Consider the following 12,797-nt stretch of genomic DNA (forward strand, 5'->3'; position numbering starts at 1 on the left):
CTCCTGTGATCGGTGTAAATGGTGCACTTGGTACCATACAGGTAATGTCTCCATGTCTTAAGTGCAAAAACAACTGCTCCTAATTCCAAGCCGTGCGTAGTGTAGTTCCTTTCGTGAAGTTTAAGTTGGCACGATGCGTAGGCAATGATCTTGTCACGTTGCATCAACACGCAACCTAGTCCTTGGATGGAAGCGTCGCAATAAACCACAAAATCATCTGTGCCTTCAGGCAATGAGAGGATAGGCGCGCTACAAAGTCTATCTTTTAAGTGCTGAAATGCGGACTCCTGTGCATCACCCCAACGATAGGTGACACCCTTCTGTGTCAGTGAAGTGAGAGGTTGCGCAATCTTTGAGAAATCCTTGATAAACCTTCTGTAATATCCAGCCAAGCCCAAGAATTGGCGGATTTCCATTGGTGTACGGGGTGCAGGCCAGTTCTTGATCGAGTCAACCTTGGATGGATCCACATGAATCCCATCCTTGTTTACCACGTGGCCTAGAAAATGGACTTCGCGAAGCCAGAAGTCACATTTCGAAAATTTGGCATACAATTGCTCTGATTGAAGGAGTTCCAAAATGAGCCACAGGTGTTGCTCGTGTTCCTCCAGACTCTTAGAATAGATCAGGATGTCGTCGATGAATACAATAACAAACTTATCCAGGTAAGGCTTGCACACTCTGTTTATGAGATCCATGAAAACCTCAGGTGCATTTGTTAATCCAAAGGGCATAACCAGGAACTCGTAATGCCCATACCGAGTCCTGAATGCTGTCTTAGAGATATCCTCGTCTCGGACTCTCAGTTGATGGTAGCATGACCTCAGGTCAATCTTTGAGTAGAAACTCGACCCTTGCAACTGGTCGAATAAGTCATCAATGCATGGGAGAGGATAACGATTCTTCACGGTCACCTTGTTGAGTTCACGGTAGTCAATACACATTCTGAAGGCACCGTCTTTCTTCTTCACAAATAACACTGGAGCTCCCCAAGGCGAAGAGCTAGGGCGAATGAAACCCTTGTCCAAGAGCTCTTGTAGTTGCGAGGATAGTTCTTCAAGTTCTGATGGAGCTAGACGATAAGGTGCACGAGCTATTGGTGTTGCTCCAGGAGCTAGCTCGATTTGAAACTCGACTTGCCGATGAGGCGGAAGACCGGGTAATTCCTCAGGAAATATCTCAGGAAAGTCGCGCACAATAGGAATGTCTTCTATCTTCTTTTCCTTCGAGGATGTATCAGTAACAAGGGCTAGAATGGCAGTGTGGCCCTTTCGCAACCACTTCTGGGCCTTAAGGAAAGAGATGATGCCCACAACAGCACCACTCTTATCGCCATGAATTATGAGGGGTTCCTTACCAGAACGAGGGGTGCGGACAATCTTCTCGTTGCAAAGAATTTCCGCTTGCTGATGAGATAACCAATCCATCCCAATAACAACGTCGAAACTACCCAGAACGATAGGAATAAGATCGATAGAGAAGGTCTGACCAGCTAGGACGAGGTTACAGCCTTAACTATGTGTGCGGCTTCAAGACTTTTACCGTTTGCTAGTTCTACCGTGTGTTTGGTGTTCAAAAGTGTTGGAGTGCGCTTAAGCATTTGGCTAACTTTTAAGGACACATAACTAGTATCGGCACCCGAATTGAATAAAACAGTAACAAAGAGATCATCTAAAAGAAACTTACCCATCACAACGTTGGGATCGTTCCTTACATCACCCTGACCAATCACGAAGGCACGACCTCGGGCGCCATTGCCATTACTGTTATCACCGTTGTTGCCTCCATTGTTGCCTCCATTGTTGTTCCCGTTTCCTTGGTTGTTGTTGTTCTGATTCTGGTTCAGCTGAGGACAGTTCCTCTTAAAGTGGCCTTTAGCACCACACTGAAAGCATCCTTTATTGCCCTGCTGTTGCTGCTGCTGGTGGTTCTGTGGAGCTTGTTGTTGTTGTTGGCGATTCTGATTTGCTGGTCGTACACCCCTGCAATCCTTTGCTTCATGACCAAACTTGTTACACCTCAGACAACGACCCTTGTGGCACTGCCGGCTATGATGGTTGTTGCACCGGTTGCACTTGGGGTGGTTCCCTCGGTATCCACCCTGTCCTTGACTACCAGAAGATTGTTGACCAGGACTCTGGTGGTCATCAATCTTTCGCTGCTGGGACTGAGACTGAACTGAAGTAGAACCCTTGCCCGAATTTCCATCCCACTTGCGCTTATTATCACTGGGAGCATCAGTAGTAGTAGCGCTAATACGCTTGGGCAGCCTGTTCTGCTCAACTGCCTGATCAGTGAGACGATAAGCCAACCGGATGATTTGCTGAATGGTGCCAAAATTAGCTGAGGTCACGTGGCTTTGAATTTCTTGCACCAAACCCTTAAGGTATAGCTCGATACGCTTGATAGGAGGATCCACCATAGTAGGACACAAGATAGCTAATTCGTTCGACCTTTTTGTGTATGCCTCGACTTCAGACCCCGTCATCTTCAAATTGAAAAATTCCACCTCTAGCTTGTGGATGTCGTCACGACTATAGTACTCTTCCTTGATTAGTTCCTTGAAGTTGTTCCATGTGGTGGCATTAGCAACCGCCAGCCCTAGCAGTTAAACCTGTGCTTTCCACCAGGTTAACGCAGCACCTTCGAGTGTTCCAGTAGCAAACTTCACCCTACGATCTTCAGGGCATTCACACATCTCAAAAACAGACTCAAGCTTCTCGAACTAGTGAAGAAGACCTACAACTCCTTCTGTGCTGCTAAAGGTACTAGGTCGGCAATCCATGAACGTTTTGAACGTATATACGGGAGGCGGAGCATGTTGACCTGTGGCGCGAGAATAAAAGGCAAGGGTAAGCACAAGGGTTGGTTCGTGAGGGTAGGATCTAAACCTCCTAAGATGGGTTGATATGGCAGGTTATAGCTCCTGCGGGACAGCTGCGAGTGCCTCAGCCACTCGTTCATTGATCAAAGCCGTCATCTGGGCTTGAGTTAGGTTGATACCACTACGTCCTCCGCGTCTGTTCATGATCTTCACAACGAAGCAACGTGAGTGAGAAAAGTGTCGCGAAAGTGCGTAAGCATGGGAGGACAGAAGAGAGTAAGCACACAAGGTTCAAATAGCAGTTATCACGTTAACTAATGCACAGTGTGAACTATCTAACCGACAATACGAACATAAATCATACCACCTATTGTGTCGAGTCTTGCACGTGGAGCGAAGCGTCCTTATGGATCGTTGAGCACTGTACAGCTTATAGTCTGGTTTTGTCAAAAAGCTTTTTCCCTTTTTAAAACCAAGTTCGCTATAACCAATGACTCTGATACCAATCTGTCACACCCCCAAAATCCACACACGGAGTATCACTGCTTGGAGGCGTGACATGACCAGGATCCAACCACCAATCATATTGAACAACGTAAATAAGTAAATAAAACCAACCACAATACAATTGGTGACCAAAAGAAAGTAACCAACTTTAAGTTAACAGCGGAAGCACAAAACATAAAACCCAAAACATAAGTTCAATAAGTTCATAAAGTTGAGTGAGTAACATAAGTTCAATAAGCACAAAACGTAAAACCTCCTCCTCGTGCAAGCTCCATAAGCATCTAACGACCTGTAAGGCATGTAACAACGAGTCAACAACAAAGTTGAGTGAGTTCACAGTTGGTTGTTTAGTTTTAAGTTGTTTCCGAAAACATGGTTTCTCTTTTGCTGGCTTACTTTCCGTGGGGGTTACCCCATAGTTGAAAATATGATTAACCATTTCCTTCTTTATTACCCGAACCATATCCATAATCAGTGGGGGCTTCCCCATGTGAACCACTAGACCTTACCATATCGACTACTAACGAAAATAAGTTGTGCCCTACGTCAATGTCTATCATCATTGACAGTTTGCCATAGTCCATTAGTACACGCCCGTCCGACTGGCACGGTGTGAGGTTTGTTAAACCTAATAGCACTATTAACTAATGACCCGCTCGCCATTGGCCTCGGCGATTAAGTCGATATAAAATGAGGGACTTAATGATAGAGCTTTGTCTAGTAAGTTTTAAGGTTGTTGTCCTACCCAAGGAGGACGAACGTACGTATTCTACCCAAGGAGAATACGCAGAATTAATATTGGCATCCTACCCATGGAGGATGGCGGTACATATCCTACCCAAGGAGGATATGTAGGTTTCGTTTTAATTCTATAACCCATTCCCAACCATCGGGAATCCCATGCCTTAGAAAGTGTGTGAACTCACCTTTGATTGCTTGGCTTGACTCTCAAAAATAGCTAACAGTCAAGGTCGGTCAATCACGTCCTATTATGATTACCCGTTAGTCATTTAGTGTTTTCAAATAGAGCACAAAGTTCCTACATGTATCTACTACATAACATGCACTCACTTTAATAGTTCACACCCATATAAACATTCCACTTATAGCTACACAAGAGCAAGCATACGATATTGCACATAATACTTTCATTGACATATAACATGTTAGATCATCCTCTGATAACATACTTGTTGGACCCAGTTTGGCCTTAACAACTTCTTCTTACGTAATATGGCAAGTGATTTCAGTATATGTGAAAAAGATGTGCCGAAATGGAAATCAGACTTTCAAGAAACAAGACCTACAGAATTATCAAGTTTATATCACTTTGAAACAAATTAGTTTAACAACGTGTTTGTAAGATTATTATCTAATACAAATGAATCTTGATTTCTGTGGGTGAGAAGAGCAGTTGGAGTTTGAGTGTATGTATGTGAATGCTAAGCTTCAAACTCAAGTATCTTCTGCCTCTCGAGCCTTCTATTTATAGACGGCTGTGGGCATGAATAAACAATTGTTTATTCATGCAATAAGTCCTGCATAAAGTAGCAATTTGACATATTCATTGAATCCATCGTTCAAGTTGCATTTGTAATCATGAAAACCAATAATGTCATGCTTCGGTCATGGGTGGCAGGATAGAGTTGTGATTTTAGACAAGTGGGTCTGTTATCAGAATTTCTGATAAGCCACTTCATCAGAAATTCTGGTGAACAAATCATCAGAATGTTCAATGATCAGAATTTGTCAGAAACTGATGATATTTCATCAGAAATATCATCAGATTCATCAGAAACGACCTTCTCTGATAATCCAAATCAACTCTTTATCAACTTGAGATTCTTTGTAGTAGATACTTTGCTTTCCGGTTGTCCCAACTGTTTTTCTTCATCTTGTTGTGTTCTTCAGGACTGTTATCTTCTTCAGAGATCCAGTTGATTGAGATTTTCTTCAATACTTACAAATAAAGTTTCCTAACAGTTTCCCCCTAAGTATTGTAAGAAAATGAACTATCTCTATGTCAAAATGTAAACAACTTTTAACTAATTCTTGAAGAAGAAAGATTAAGTGACTAAGTCCCACAAACATAAAGCATAAAACATAAAAATTAAAGCATAGACCATCCAACCACTGTAAAAGAAACAGAAAAAAAACTTCTAAATATTGTTCAAAAGAAATTTCTATCTCATTGATGCGTGTGTAGTGTAATATATTTTTAGATATATATTTAAGCCCTTTTTACACTTTTAGCCAAGTTTTAAATTTATAAAACACGATATTCACTAACACTAAACACACATATGGGCAAGTGCACCCATCGTGGACGTAGTATAGTGTTGGTAAGATACCGAGGTCGTCCAAGGACACAAGAGCTTTTAATACCGGTTTATCCTCAACGTCTAATCAAATCAAAAGGTTAGAAAAAAGTTTCAAACTAAGAAAAATAAAAACTAACTAAATGCTGAAAAATAAAAATAAAATAAAAACAGATAGACAAGATGAATCACTTGGATCCGACACGTGTATTAGTATAACCTTTGATTATTTTCGCACTTTTGCACTTGTTTAAGAGATTATCTTAGTTATTGTAGTAGGCCCCTCTTTTGAAGGCGACGTTACCCTCAACCCAGTAGTTTGAGTCAGCAAGGATACAATCCTAAAGGGTCGGATTATTGAAAGATAATGAATTAAGTTATTAATGCAAATTATGGTAGGCCCCGCTTTTGGCGGTGACGTTACCCTCGGCTAAGTAGTCTGAGTCAGCAGGGATACAGTCCTAAATAGCCGGGTTATAGTATTAATAGTAGTTAACTTATGAGGGGGTCAAAGAGTTTGGATCCCCGCCATCCAATACCTATGTGCATTGAAGGAGATCCTACTAAATTTGACCCAGGTCCCAAGCAGGACCTCTAAACGCTGAACAAGGGCAAGACCCTTACCAAACCGTTCCCTTAACCCCCGACCAGGTAGCCAACATACCTCCATATAGACCGTGGAGATATGAATGGTGAAAATCTTTTATTTTATATAGACAGTAAAATAATGCCAAGACACCACGGACAAACGATAAGGAAAGATCACCTTCAACATAAGTAACTAGTTATTAAAGTCATTAATACAAAACCAAATAAAAAGTGCAAAAGATTAAAAATAAAAAGTATTATACTAAACACTTGTCTTCACCAAGTGATGTAAGAGACTTAGGCAAACATGGCCTTGATTGTCAAGAACTCTTACGATCAATCTTGGATCCCGAGACGACTCACACACTCTACGATGGACAATGGATGATGGTGATGGATGATGGTGTTATGGTGGTGGTGGGTGGTGGATGAGGTGTGAGAGAGGTGGTGTGCCAAGGGATGAGAGAGAATGAAGCCAAGCTCCTCTATTTATAGGCTGAACAGAAGGCTGGACACGGCCCCGTGTCCGCTGGACACGGCCCCGTGCCCGCCTGACACTCTCTCTCCTCATTAATTGTAATTGCGAATTACAATTAATGCGCCTGCTGTACTTTCACCACGCCCCCGTGCTCGCTGGACACGGCCCCGTGGTGGGCAATGGAAGCTTCTACTGGTTTGTCTTTTCTGCTGCTTCCTGGGCACGCCCCCGTGTTCGCTGGACACGGGGCGTGTTCAGACTCTGTTTCTTCCTTTTTTGCCTTGGGAGATGCCGTTGAGGGTCCGGGCAGTCCACTTTTGTTCCTTTTCTTGTATTTATGGTAGAATTAGCTGTCTTTTTGCTTCTTTTGTGATTTTGAGCTCATTTCATCCTGAAAATACAAAAGGAAGACAAAAACACTCTTTTTCCAACATTAGTACTTAAAAAGGGTTAGTTTTATGCCTTAATTGATGTGTTTTATATGTTGCATTTTACACACATCAAATACCCCCACACTTGAACTTTTGCTTGTCCTCAAGCAAAACTCTTTAAATGTGGCTTACACTCCCAAATGGAATAGGTAGAAGAGAAGTTTTATAGCTTGTCCTAGAGTGTCGGGAATCCAAGGTTCTTATAGGTCTTATTTTTATGTATTTACAATCCTATTCGTTATGATTTATTTTGAACGTTTCATAAGATGAATTACTTATTTGGGCATAGCGTGCCTTATTAAAATTCCATTTATATACAAGTTCACATACCTCACGGGAGATCACTCAACACTCGGCCGAAGGTGTATATTTCAGTGAATCACTCGAGAGCGGCACGGAACTTACGTCTTCCATAGGCTTGCCAAGCAATCAATCCTCCTCCTTTTTAACTTTTTACCTTTGTAAATATCAAGAGGACTTTTTGGGTGAAGGCTTGGGTTTAAAGGTGGGTGGTTGGTTAGGGGTTAGTAAAAAGGGCGAAAATCGTAACAAGCGTCGGTTTTCGTGAAGTACCTTATTTTTAGTGACTTTTTATTCTGAAGTATTTCTCCAAACAAGCTTTTGTAGCTTTTGTTTGTTTTTGACTTCATCATCATTTTTTTTTAATCGTCACATAAAAAGGTGAGTTTACGAAAAAGCGAACTTGTTACTAAAAAAAATAAATAAAAAGGTTTTTGGTGGGTAAAAAGGGTTTTGGGGTAATGAAATGAAAGGTTTAGGCTCAAAGGGGCTATCTAGGGGGATTTTAGGTAGGTTAAAAAAATGAAAAATAATGGTTTTGAAAGAAAAAAATGGTTAGTCCTAATGCCTCCATCATTTACTTACTTGGGTTTAAGTTGGTAAGGACCGGGAATGTATCGTCGTGGCAAGTTCTAGATTTGTAAGGACCGAGCGGCTATTCACACAAGAAACGAAAAATGAGCATTTAATCTAAATATGTGTATTTTTTGTGCTCAATAAAGGCTCAAAACTCACTTTTGTGGGAATGGGTTTTTAATGTGACCAAGCATATATAATCGAATTTTAAATTAGACTTGTTATACCGTTTCATAATTTTCTTATGTTGGTTCCTTTTTTATCACGACGCTATCGGTTGTAAACTTTGTAAAAATATAACCTTTTTAGAACTTGTTATTCCCAACTTAAACTAAGACAAGTAAATAAAAAAATGAAAAAGTTTTTGAAAAAAATTTGGGGTGTTTAGCGGTTCCAATAGAGTTTTGTGTAAGGCTTGTGTTTAGGATTTTGCAAAATTTCAAGTGTTTTAGCATCCCCCCCACACTTAAATTACACATTGTCTTCAATGTGCCCAAAAATAATGTTTTTGGTTGATTAGAATGTATAAAAATGGGTTAAAAAGCAAAGATTTGTGTTACTGGCATCCTGAACACGGCCCCGTGTTCACCGGGCACGGCCCCGTGGTCAAGTGCCAGTAACAAAAATTACAGAATTGAAACAGAAGCCTGGACACGGGGGCGTGTCCGCTGAACACGGCCCGTGTCCAGTTACCTGAACTGGGTGATTTTTCTGCAGGGGCTCAGCACGGGGCCGTGTTGGTTGGGCACGGCCCATGTTGAGCCTTCTGTGATGGAGATTTTTGTCGGGTTGCTCTGTTCTTCGTGCATGGTTCCATTTTTCTCGTTCCCTTTTTCATCCATTACCACCATGAGTGTGTTTTATGCTCAAAACAACCATCAATCTTAAAAACCATCATAGCATTGCAAATCATAGAGAGACATTACATAAAGATAAAAATTACATAAATATTAAACTTATGGAGTTCTAGCCCTATGTTTTATTTTAATTTAGCAAAATTTCCAAGAAGCTACTAGTCTTGGTTAGATAAGGCTTTGTAGAACTCCTCCCTTCGGGTGCGGTTCTCCTCATATGTCGGCAAGCCACTCTTCTACCTCCCTTGGAAGGAGAAAAGAGGGCTCGTTAGCATTGGTTTGAGGAGTTTCAACTTCCGCTGGAACTTCTTGTGGGTTTTCCATGGGAGGTTCTGCGGGAAAGTCTTCCCACCCGGTAGGGTTGTTAACACCGAGTGCCAAGTTCCAGTCTTGTTGTGGAAGGACTGGTTCCATAGGGGGTGCCACCAAAATATTTAACCTTTGGTGCAAAAGGTTAATTTCTTGGAAGCTGCTTTCAAGTCCCATTGTAAGATCGTTAATACGGTCAATGAGGACCTCCTCTACTGACGTCATTTCGTCGAGAGCTTCTCTTAGTGCTATCACGTAGTGCACAAGTGTAGCTTCAACGGAGGGCCTCCTTCCCCTTCGGCTGTTTGAGGAATGAACGGATGATGTTTCGCTGTTTTCACTCGCCATTCTACGAAAAATAAACCAAAAGCAGTTTATATGACGAAACAGTTTCTGGACACGGCCCCGTGCTCATTGAGCACGGCCCCGTGTTCATCTTTCTGCAGAATTTTGGAGCAAGGAATCTTGGGTTTTTAAGTTATTTTCTGAGTTTATGCAAGCTTTTTGACATTAAATAACTTTAAACAATGTTACATAACATGTTTTCACCAAGATTCTATGATCAAAACTCATTGTTCCCTACCACAAAGATTGAAAATTCAAACTTTTCATGGTAGTTCTTGAAGAAAGATGAAGAAGAAGGAAATGTCTAGAAGAGGAAAGGACAAGATGGGTTGTTGGAAACTTCTTTTAGACTTACCTAGGATTGTTTGAGAGAAGATTCCTTCAAATCTCTGTCCCCAAGTTGGTCCAAATGTGCAGGATTTTTGGCTTCATTTATAGAAAACGACAGCCTGCTGGACACGGCCCCGTGTCTGCTGGACACGGCCCCGTGTGCAGATGAAATTCTGACACAGTTTGTCCGTATTCTGACGTTCTGATCAGAGGGGAATCTTTTGGTGGACACGGGGGCGTGTTGGCCGGGCACGGCCCCGTGTCGGAAAGCTGTCTTATGAAGTTTTGTCTTTACTAAGGAGCTAATCTATATCGGGTGGCTCTTGACTTGTTGGAACAACCCCAAAGTGCCTAAGATACCTTAATTGTCCTATACTAAGGCGAGAACGCAAGAGGTTGTCGGTGAGGGTAATTCCTATTTTCATTCTAGGTGGACAAGTCCAACCCTTTCCCGGGCTCTTGTTAAAGAAGGTGTATGCCGAATCGCTCAGGTCTATGTATGCATCGAACGAAGTCGATGGGGAGTCCTTCACGGCACAATCGACACAGGGACGACTATCGTCCGTGTCTTTTCTAGGTAAGAAGGTATTTTCGGGAGCAACGAGGTTGTTGGAATGCGGTTCCAACATTTCCTCATGGTCATCATCTTGGGATGGATCTAAAAAATCCTTCCTAAGTTCTTTTGACCAATTGAGAAGTAGTTCTTCTAGTTGAAATAACTCATCAAGGAGCATTTCTCCTAGAATATCTGGTTGGGCACATTCGAGGGAGAAATAGTGCTTATTTTTACTTTCGCCCCTCTTAAGGTTACAAGGAATCGGTGGGTCTATATAGTGGGGCCTATAAGTGAGGAAAAAACATTTTAATTCCTCATGTTCGCCTCCACATATTCGACACCACAAACCATAAGAGTGCCGAAAGTAAAAAGAATTACTATCACTCATGTTTGTGTCAGAAATTACCAACCGCCGGGATCTAACGGTTCTGTTTTCAGCAACTGAATCTTGGGCACGGGGGCGTGTTGAGTGGACACGGCCCCGTGTTCAGCCTACTGTCTGACTTAAAACAGGATTGCCAGTTCCAATGATTGAGCACGGGGCGTGTTCAGCGGGCACGGCCCCGTGTTGAGCTCTGCAGAAGCTAAAAATCTAAGAAAAATCCTAAAAAAAAATTAAAGAAAAATAAAAATATGATTAGGCCGTTGATTCCTAACTTTCTTAAAATCCTTGTGTCCCCGGCAACGGCGCCAAAAACTTGATGCGTGTGTAGTGTAATATATTTTTAGATATATATTTAAGCCCTTTTTACACTTTTAGCCAAGTTTTAAATTTATAAAACACGATATTCACTAACACTAAACACACATATGGGCAAGTGCACCCATCGTGGACGTAGTATAGTGTTGGTAAGATACCGAGGTCGTCCAAGGACACAAGAGCTTTTAATACCGGTTTATCCTCAACGTCTAATCAAATCAAAAGGTTAGAAAAATGTTTCAAACTAAGAAAAATAAAAACTAACTAAATGCTGAAAAATAAAAATAAAATAAAAACAGATAGACAAGATGAATCACTTGGATCCGACACGTGTATTAGTATAACCTTTGATTATTTTCGCACTTTTGCACTTGTTTAAGAGATTATCTTAGTTATTGTAGTAGGCCCCTCTTTTGAAGGCGACGTTACCCTCAACCCAGTAGTTTGAGTCAGCAAGGATACAATCCTAAAGGTCGGATTATTGAAAGATAATGAATTAAGTTATTAATGCAAATTATGGTAGGCCCCGGTTTTGGCGGTGACGTTACCCTCGGCTAAGTAGTCTGAGTCAGCAGGGATACAGTCCTAAATAGCCGGGTTATAGTATTAATAGTAGTTAACTTATGAGGGGGTCAAAGAGTTTGGATCCCCGCCATCCAATACCTATGGGCATTGAAGGAGATCCTACTAAATTTGACCCAGGTCCCAAGCAGGACCTCTAAACGCTGAACAAGGGCAAGACCCTTACCAAACCGTTCCCTTAACCCCCGACCAGGTAGCCAACATACCTCCATATAGACCGTGGAGATATGAATGGTGAAAATCTTTTATTTTATATAGACAGTAAAATAATGCCAAGACACCACGGACAAACGATAAGGAAAGATCACCTTCAACATAAGTAACTAGTTATTAAAGTCATTAATACAAAACCAAATAAAAAGTGCAAAAGATTAAAAATAAAAAGTATTATACTAAACACTTGTCTTCACCAAGTGATGTAAGAGACTTAGGCAAACATGGCCTTGATTGTCAAGAACTCTTACGATCAATCTTGGATCCCGAGACGACTCACACACTCTACGATGGACAATGGATGATGGTGGTGGATGATGGTGTTATGTTGGTGGTGGGTGGTGGATGAGGTGTGAGAGAGGTGGTGTGCCAAGGGATGAGAGAGAATGAAGCCAAGCTCCTCTATTTATAGGCTGAACAGAAGGCTGGACACGGCCCCGTGTCCGCTGGACACGGCCCCGTGCCCGCCTGACACTCTCTCTCCTCATTAATTGTAATTGCGAATTACAATTAATGCGCCTGCTGTACTTTCACCACGCCCCCGTGCTCGCTGGACACGGCCCCGTGGTGGGCAATGGAAGCTTCTACTGGTTTGTCTTTTCTGCTGCTTCCTGGGCACGCCCCCGTGTTCGCTGGACACGGGGCGTGTTCAGACTCTGTTTCTTCCTTTTTTGCCTTGGGAGATGCCGTTGAGGGTCCGGGCAGTCCACTTTTGTTCCTTTTCTTGTATTTATGGTAGAATTAGCTGTCTTTTTGCTTCTTTTGTGATTTTAAGCTCATTTCATCCTGAAAATACAAAAGGAAGACAAAAACACTCTTTTTCCAACATTAGTACTTAAAAAGGGTTAGTTTTATGCCTTAATTGATGTGTTTTATATGTTGCATT

The sequence above is a fragment of the Helianthus annuus genome, chromosome 14 (assembly GCF_002127325.2).
Source record: "Helianthus annuus cultivar XRQ/B chromosome 14, HanXRQr2.0-SUNRISE, whole genome shotgun sequence".
Taxonomy (NCBI): domain Eukaryota; kingdom Viridiplantae; phylum Streptophyta; class Magnoliopsida; order Asterales; family Asteraceae; genus Helianthus; species Helianthus annuus.